At 35.3% G+C, this 9,954-nt stretch overlaps 1 protein-coding gene across 2 annotated transcripts in view; it reads left to right on the top strand.

Moving 5' to 3' along the window:
* Positions 1–9,954, top strand: part of LOC127266602 (phosphatidylinositol N-acetylglucosaminyltransferase subunit C) — a 47,230-nt gene that overhangs the window by 22,076 nt on the left and 15,200 nt on the right. The window contains exon 1 of one of the 2 annotated variants that reach the window (XM_051296897.1): positions 7,849–8,087. The exons of the other annotated variant lie outside the window; for it this stretch is intronic. The gene's annotated coding sequence lies outside the window, so the exon portion shown is untranslated. Of the gene's footprint in view, positions 1–7,848; positions 8,088–9,954 lie in introns of those variants that run through there. 2 annotated transcript variants of the gene reach the window in all.

Below are 9,954 nucleotides of genomic sequence, written 5' to 3'. Positions count from 1 at the left end.
TGATAAAATAAAAAATAAAAAAAATATATTGTTGATTAACAGTTCCAAAACTTTATAAAAAAATAAAAATATATGAGTATGTTTAACTGTGATTTCAAATCGAAATTAATACTATTTACTCTGATTTCGAATAAAAATAAATTTTTTTTTTTTTTCACAAAGTATAACATCACAATACTAATTATTATTTTTTTAAAAAAAAAATAAATAAATTAAATCAATATACTATTTCAATTCACTCTTAAATCAATCGAAAAAACTAAATAGAGGCAAACATGGGAATGACACCAATGAATAAATATCTTAGTAGTAGAGTCAATTAAGCCTACGATTAGTTTAAATCAGTTTTAACGTGGGGCGACGTGTTTTAATGCATATTGTATCAAAAATACAAGTTGTACAATTAATTAGAGATTGAGCCCAATAGGATGTTTTGGCAAATAATTTTTATTGGGCATGTTTTGGCAAATAAGTTTTTTAAAAGGTTTAGCTTATAGAATACTTTTAGTTGTTTTGATCAGTAAATCAGCTAATTCTGGTGTTTGATAGATTAATATTTTTAATTAATTTATTGAGCGAAAAAAGTTTTTTTTTTTTTTTTACGAAATATTTAAATAATAATAATAATAAATACTCTATCCGTCTCTCCATCCGTCCACAAACTAATGCTCTATTTTCTTATTTGGGACACCCAATAATTATTGTCATGTTTCCTTTTTAAAACACAAATTTTACTTTTTTACCATTAATTTATTTATTATTTTTAATTTCTACCTTATCATTAAGGATAAGTTTGTCAATTCATACCAAAAAGACAATTATCTAAAAAATCATACAAATATACTTTATGACAATTATAAGTGGACGGGGATGAATATAAAGTAGAATGTAAAAGACTATATTATCCTTTCTTTTTGAAGGGTTTTAAAAAGTAAGTTAGAGTAATAATTAGGGATAATTGTGAAAAAATAAGAATAATTTTGATGTAAAGTGGAGATCGCGGTTACTAATAATGAAATAAGATTATTGTTTTAAAACGGACGAATGAAAAAACAAAACAACTCTTTTGGGATGGAAGAGTATTTTAATAAAATTTTCCTAATTTTTAATAATTTATAATATTATATTAAAAAAGTCTAACCCACGGAAAAAACTAACTAAATATTAATATATATAATGTCATTAATTGATATTTTACATAAAACCAACTAATACAAAACTAATATTTTATCAAACATTTTAGCCCAAACAACTAATATATTCAGCTAGTAAAACCATCCAATCAAATCAATTAACAACTAATCAAATAAGCTAACAGTTAAAAACTAACAATTAATTGTCAAACACCCCAAGAATTTAGGTTCGATTTTAAGAAAAATATACTTGATTTAATATTTTATTATAGAAAAATGTATTGGTTTAATGTTTTTTTTAAAAAACATTATTAATTATTATAAATGAATAGTGTCAAAAAATTTAAAAAAAAAAAATTGTGTAAATAAAATTTTGAAATTGTTCTTTTATCATTTCAAACTTAAATCAACATTACATCATTTTTAAAAATACAGTATATTTTTTTTTCACAAAACATCACATAAAAAATACTACTCCCTCCGTTCCAATACAATAGTGTTGTTACCATTTTTGTCCGTCCCAAAACAATAGTCTCATTTCCATAAATAATCATATCACTATAAAACTACAATTACTATTTCATTATTATTACACAATTGCCACTACTTTTTACACTAATACACTCACAATGGCGAAAAAGTCTTTTACTCGTATTTTTTACCCTACTAATATAATATCAATATTTTAAAAATTCCGTATCAAACACAATTCAGACTATAGTTTTGGAACGTTTAATTCAAATTAACGTTTTATTTCAAATCAATGTGAAATTGTAACCAAACAAACTTTAATTATTTATGATACAATTTTAAAAGTTTTAATGCTATTTATTAACTATTTCTTAAATTTTCAAAAACTCTAAACTTAAAAAAAATTCAAGATATATAGCTTAGGCCATCTCCAACCGAGGAGGTTTTCCTTTATTTTTGCAGGGTGGGGAGAGAAAAAATTGCTTCGACCCACTATGCAGTTTTGCAGAATTCATCCGCTGGAATCAGCGGGTGCTACAGTATTCCGCTGGTCTTATTTGTAATTTTAAAAATTATGTAAAATAAAATATAAAGAGAATCCTATTTGTAATTTTAAAAATTATGTAAAATAAAATATAAAGAAAATATTTTTTAACCCTACAAAACTAGAGGAGAGGGTATGGTTGGAGATGAGTTATGTAGCTGTTGTGAAAAATGGGTTGGCCCCACACGATCGGCAAAATATCGTACCCAATTAATACCGAAGAAAATTCCCAGGTAATTGGAGGAGACACGAGACTCACTTAAAACTCAATTTCCTTGGATCTTTTATAGTCCTTTTGACAGAATTTTCTTAGCAAAATTAAAGCATAATAAATAACCGCAAAATAACCAACACACCAGAGCAAAATAAAGAACATCAAATTTAACGAGGTTCGGCAAAATTTTGCCCACGTCCTCGGACCCCAACCAAACTTATATTATGAGAGAAGATAAGAAATACAATACAATTAGAATACGAGGATTGTGCTGCGGGATTATTGTAACAAAGGGTAGGGGGTGTATTTATAGGAAACTTCCCCCCCCCTACACAATTTAGGCGACGTGGGATTGAGGAAGGAGCCACAATGTTTGACTTTTCCAACAAATCTCCACCTTGGCAACCTTCAAATCTCATCCAAAGTATCTTCTCCAAAATTCTCCTATCATACAGATTGATCGGGCCTTCAAATGCTTCAAACTCTTAGAACATTTATCAAGTTCAAACAATGTTCAAACTTGATACCTGTTACACTCTTTGTCAACATATCAGCAGGATTCTCAGTGGTTTCAATCTTTTGCACTCTGACTCCACCTTCTTCAATTATTTTCCGCACAAAATGGTACCGCACATCTATATGCTTTGTTCTGGCATGATATACTTGGTTTTTTGCTAAATGAATAGCACTTTGGCTGTTACAAAACACCGTAACGTATTTTTGGCAGACTCCCAAGTCATCCAGTAATCCCTGTAACCAGATTGCCTCCTTAACAGCCTCAGTTATGGCCATGTATTCTGCCTCTGTTGTTGACAGAGCTACGGTAGACTGTAAGGTTGACTTCCAACTAACTGGTACATTTGCAAGAGTGAATACATAACCAATAGTTGATCGTCGCTTATCTAGTTCTCCTGCATAGTCTGAATCGCAGTACCCAACTATATATTGACCAATATCGTTACTTTGTTAAAACATCAATCCAATATCTAAGGTTTTCAGAATATACTTTAAAATCCATTTCACAGCTTGCCAATGTTCTTTGCCTGGAACATGCATATACCTGCTCACAATCCCAAATGCATGTGAAATGTCAGGCCTTGTACACACACCATCGCATACATCAAGCTACTAACCATATTTGAATAAGGAACCTTTGACATGTAACCACATTCATCAAGCTACTAACCACATCATATCAACATCTATTTATATCACATCATACAACTATTCAAATTCAAAATTTTTACTATTCAAATCTCAATTTAAAATCCAAACCCCAAACAAACACACCCTAAAGTATTTTCCAAAAAAATAATTTAAAAAATAAGAAACTCTAAAAATTAATTCAAAACAGGGAACAAATGTGTGCAACTCATTATATTAACCGAAGGATCGGTTAAGTTAGACCAAAATCAAAATTTTCAAACAAATGTAACGAGGTATATCTAACTATTTGGATACAATCGTGTTCTATATAATAAAATGTGTTCCATCCGAACCAGATGTCATCTCAACTTTTGATATAGATATATAAATACATTCCCTTGAAACGGTGGAAAGAAAATGATGATTTATATTACGTGTGTAACTAATTTTGATAATTATCTTTGAATGAGATTAAAAATAAAAAAATATAAAATTGATTCCGACTAATATTAATTTTTGCTCTTTTTTGTTTGTTATATTATTATATCTTATAAACACGAGTTTGTACGGATCTGCCACTTGAAAAGTCTATCATGCCCCTAATTTCGAAAATGATAATTTAGTCCTTAACCTATCTTTGTACTGGCTTGAAAAGACGACATTGTACGGATCTGCCACTTGAAAAGTCTATCATGCCCCTCATTTCGAAAATGACAATTTAGCCCTTAATCTACCTGAAACATCGTCTGGTCGGTTACATCAACCGCCTCGCCAAATGCCTCCACCAGTTCCAGAACTCAAATAGCCCAACCGACCAATCCAGAGACCAATCGCTACACCAAAAGACTTCTTGGCCACACCAACCAAGCGACCCGTCTATCCACCTGCGGACCAACTGACTTGCCTATCCGACCGCAGACCAGCCGACCTACTTTATCCGACCGCAGACCATCAGACCTGTCTGTCCGACCTGCTGACCATCAGACCTGTCTGTCCGACCGCTAACCATCCGAACGAGGACCAACCGACCATACCAACCGACCGAGGACTTTCCGACCTGCCAATCCGACCGCTAACCAACCGACCTGATCATCCGACCCACCAGACCAACCGACCGAGGATCTTCCGACCTGCCTATCCGACTGCTAACCAACGCACCTGACCATCCGACCGAGGACCAACCGACCTGAGGCAAATTTTTTTCTTTTTCCACCCGACTTCGTGTCTATCTTCCTTTAAGATCCTGCTATCCTTATTTTTATTATTATTATTATTTTTTGTGCGTAACAATGATCAAAGTTGAAATATCCTTCCTATTTTTGACATTTCAAAACTCATAAAGAGATGCAGGTCACCCTTCTTATCTCAAACATTTCATCTACATTCTCCTCTATTTTATTTTTTATTGTTGTTGATGCAATTTTTCAACAATAAAAAGTAAAATATGAAAATAAAGTGTTGATGTATTTTTTCAACAGACAAAAAGTAAAATTCAAAGATATGGAAAATATCCTTAAATTTGATTAATTAGCGCCTGAGATTAGGAATCTCTAATTCCTCCTTTATTGACACGTGCCTTGCACCGTCTAGCCAAACGCTTCTACCAGTTCCCGAACTCAACTTGTCCGACCGACCATTCCAGAGACCAATTGCTAGACCAGCCGACCTACTTTATCCGACCTACTGACCATCAGACCTGTCTGTCCGACCTGCTGACCATCCGACCTGTCTGTCCGACCTGCAGACTTCTCGACCTGACCACTTTTCGTCTTGACGACCTCCCGACCTAAGGACTTCCCAACCTGACCACTTTCCGTCTTGAGGACCTCCCGACCTGAGGACTTCCCGACCTAAGGACTTCCCGTCCTAACCACTTTCTGTCTTGAGGACCTCCCGACCTGAGGACTTCCGGACCTGACCACTTTCCGTCTTGAGGAACTCCCAACCTGAGGACGTCCCGACTTGAGGACTTCCCAACCTGACCACTTTCCATCTTGAGGACCTCCCGACCTGAGGACTTCCCGACCTGACCAACCGACCTGAGGGCAAATTTTTCTACTTTTCTGCCCGACTTCGAGTTCTACCTTCGTTCAAGACCCTGCTACCATTATTTTTATTATTATTATTATTTTTGTACGTAACACCTTAAATTTGATTTTTTAGCGTCTGAGATTAGGGATCTCTAAACACTGTACGGTACATAAAAGGAAATTGACTGAAAAATTAAAATGCTGAAAATTTAAAGTGGTGATCCCCAAATCTGACTTTGCTTTGTTGAAGTTGATTGAAGATGCTTGAAAATAAAAATCTAAATCCTTAAATATTACTTGAAAAGACGTTTTGGAACCGTCGCCAGCAACCGCCGTCAACCGCCCAAGACGAAACGCTTTGAAACGTCGTTTGATCGGTTACATCAACTGCCCACTAATTCCTCCTTTATTGACACGTGTCTTGCACCGTTTCGCCAAACGCTTCCACCAGTTCCAGAACTCAACTGGCCCGACCGACCATTCAAGAGACCAATTGCTAGACCAGCCGACCTACTTTATCCGACCGCAGACCATCAGACTTGTTTGTCCAACCTGCTGACCATCAGACCTGTCTGTCCGACCTGCTGACCATCAGACCTGCAGACTTTCCGACCTATGGATCATCCGACCCGCTAACCAACCAACCTGACTACCCGACCGCAGACCTTCTGACATGTCTGTCCGACCTGCTGACCATCAGACCTACAGACTTTCCGACCCGCTAACCAACCGACCTGACTACCCGACCTGAGGACTTTCCTTCCTCATGACTTTCCGTCTTGAGGACCTCCCGACCTGAGGACTTTCCTTCTTGATGACTTTCCGTCTTGAGGACCTCCCGACCTGACCAACCGACCTGACCAACCGACCTGAGCGCAAATTTTTCTACTTTTCTGCCCGACTTCGGGTCCTACCTTCCTTCAAGACACTGCTACCATTATTTTTATTATTATTATTATTTTTGTACGTAACAAGACCTTATGTATTAGTTGATTTTGGTATTAAAACTTGTATGTTGTTATACACGAGACTGTACGGATCTGTCACTTGAAAAGTCTATCATGCCCCTCATTTCGAAAATGACAATTTAGCTCTTAACTTACCTTTGTACTGGCTTGAAAAGACGTTTTGGAACCGTCGCCAGCAACCGCCGTCAACCGCCCAAGACGAAACATTTTGAAACGTCGTCTGGTCGGTTACATCAACCGCCTCGCCAAACGCCTCCACCAGTTCCAGAACTCAAATAGTCCAACCAACCAATCCAAAGACCAATCGCTAGACCAAAAGACTCCTTGGCCGCACCCACTAAGCAACCTGTCTATCCGCCTGCGGACCAGCTGACTTGCCTATCCGACCGCAGACCATCAGACTTGTCTGTCCGACCGAGGACCAACCGACCGAGGACTTTCCGACCTGCCCATCCGATCGCTAACCAACCGACCTGATCATCCGGCCGAGGACCAACCGACCAGACCAACCGACCGAGGACCTTCCGACCTGCCTATCCGACCGCTAACCAACCGACCAAACCAAACGACCTGATCCACCAACCTGAGCGCAAATAATTCGATTGTATTTTTGTTTTACAGTTTATATTTCAAATAAATAATATTTCACTACATTACATTATAGAATAGTCGCGCGGTATACCGCGCAAGAGCGTGTTCTAGTAAAAAAATAAGCATGCCTCTATTTTTGTAAAAACGATAAAAAAATATACTTCATTTTGTCCGTCTCTAAGGATTACATTTACCTTTTGGGTAATTGTATTTAACATTAAAAATATCTTTATATTTGTATAATTTTTTATATAAATGTCATTTAATTAGTATTATAAGACACTAGTGAAAATATTTTTGCAATTTTTTCTTAATTTGTGCTATATTTTGATATAATAATTAATATTTAAAAATCAGAAAATAAAAAATAAATGAGACATTTAGAACTGAAAGTAGTATACTGTATTAATATTAATATATGAGTCAAAAGCATATTAAGGAGACTATTTTTAGGTGATAAAAGAAGTGTTATTTATCAAAAGTAATTTTTTTTTAAAACAACAATCATATAAATATTTTTTTATTCACATAAAATTTTATACTCCATAAAATATTAAAATTTTTATTATTACCAAAATTAAAAGATAAAAGTTCCCAAATTTCTATGAACTACTATTATTCTTGCACCCAAGACTGTCTTGGGCCAAATAGGCATTTTTACTGTTTCCGAGGACTATAGCGATATTATAATCCCTTTTGGGCTAAGATGATATTACTTATAATCTTCGTGCTGGAATGAAAACCTCGAAATATAGATACACACATACGGAATATCGTTCGGTGTCGGCGGTGGAGAGCTCCGCCATTGACGCCGAGAATGTTAAGCTCCGCGGAAACCACTCATTCGGATTTCTCTATATTTAGATATTACTCGACTCTATTATTATGCTCCTTGGAAATCTCCATGTCAATCTCCAGTTGATTTCGCTTTGAACAATAGAACGGGCTATCTGCTTTTCCGTCGCACGCTTTCACGTACTCTGCCATTTGGTAATGATCTTATGAATATTTTTTATGCTTTATGTATATATATATATGTATTGAAATTTTGTGGTTTAGTATTTACTTCCCTTTTTGTTAATTCGTGTGGAAATTTGCATTTCAATGGAAGTATCGAGTTTGTAGTTTTGGACTAAATTTATTGTTGCTATTTTGGTGATAATTGAAGGGGCATTTTGCATCTCTGTTGAATTATGCTAGTGGAAAGGATGAATTATAGATAGCATTTCTTGATTTTGTTCGTCAGAATATGGAGTTGGAAATTGTATATACAATTTGAGTGCCTTTGAGCGAGTGGCTGTTTGCTCTTTATATTGTGAAATAGTTTTGGTGACTGCAGTTTCTTTATTGGTGAGATTAAGTTATTCACATTGTTGGAATGCATACTGGATTCTTATATTCAAACCTGCTTATTCGCTCCTACCTGACCTGCAGATTTTTATGATTCTCATTTCTGTTGCCTTATATTCATTTTGTATTATCAAGTCACAAATGATGCCAATAATGCTTATACATAGTTAGGAATTAGAATTCTGTTGTCATTACCCAATGTTATTTGATCAGAATTTCGATGTAGTAAAGTGCTGCCTACATGATTTTCAACTCATTGATTTTCAGTCTGAGAAATCATATGGGCATAATGATCCTATGAAGGATGGCAACAGACTGTACTACAAAACTTAACAATCAAAACATTATAGATTCTGAAATAAATGATAAGTATATTTAACTACTGTAAAACCTAATCTATTATGGTATGAGCATTTGAATACCATTACTAATGGGCCTGTGCTACATTACAGCCTAATCCTTATTGGGAGAGCAAATCCATATGGAGAAGGCTAATGCAATCTAACTAATAAATCTTGCATTTTTACTGTAATACTATATTTCTTTCTTGCTTAATCACCTGCTTCTGAGATCTTGCCCAATTCAGAGCCCTTTACAAGTGTAGCACTATAAGCTTCTTAAATCATTACACTGAAAAGAAACTGCAGGGTCACAATTGATGAGGGTCACCTACTGGGATTGAATATTGTTATTTTTGTTAAGATTAACAGTGCCACGTTTATTGGAGTGAGTACAGGAGTATATCTTACTATCTGTTTCTCATAACATGGAAGTGTATGCTTGCACATTGAAGCACTGTCTTCTTTGTAATTTTAAGAATTCATCCGCTGGAATCAGCGGGTGCTACAGTATTCCGCTGGTCTTATTTGTAATTTTAAAAATTATGTAAAATAAAATATAAAGAGAATCCTATTTGTAATTTTAAAAATTATGTAAAATAAAATATAAAGAAAATATTTTTTAACCCTACAAAACTAGAGGAGAGGGTATGGTTGGAGATGAGTTATGTAGCTGTTGCGAAAAATGGGTTGGCCCCACACGATCGGCAAAATATCGTACCCAATTAATACCGAAGAAAATTCCCAGGTAATTGGAGGAGACACGAGACTCACTTAAAACTCAATTTCCTTGGACCTTTTATAGTCCTTTTGACAGAATTTTCTTAGCAAAATTAAAGCATAATAAATAACCGCAAAATAACCAACACACCAGAGCAAAATAAAGAACATCAAATTTAACGAGGTTCGGCAAAATTTTGCCCACGTCCTCGGACCCCAACCAAACTTATATTATGAGAGAAGATAAGAAATACAATACAATTAGAATACGAGGATTGTGCTGCGGGATTATTGTAACAAAGGGTAGGGGGTGTATTTATAGGAAACTTCCCCCCCCTACACAATTTAGGCGACGTGGGATTGAGGAAGGAGCCACAATGTTTGACTTTTCCAACAAATCTCCACCTTGGCAACCTTCAAATCTCATCCAAAGTATCTTCTCCAAAATT

This window comes from Andrographis paniculata, unplaced genomic scaffold (genome assembly GCF_009805555.1).
Source record: "Andrographis paniculata isolate CXL003 unplaced genomic scaffold, ASM980555v1 Contig76END, whole genome shotgun sequence".
NCBI lineage: Eukaryota > Viridiplantae > Streptophyta > Magnoliopsida > Lamiales > Acanthaceae > Andrographis > Andrographis paniculata.
This window is presented reverse-complemented; position numbering and strand designations above follow the sequence as displayed.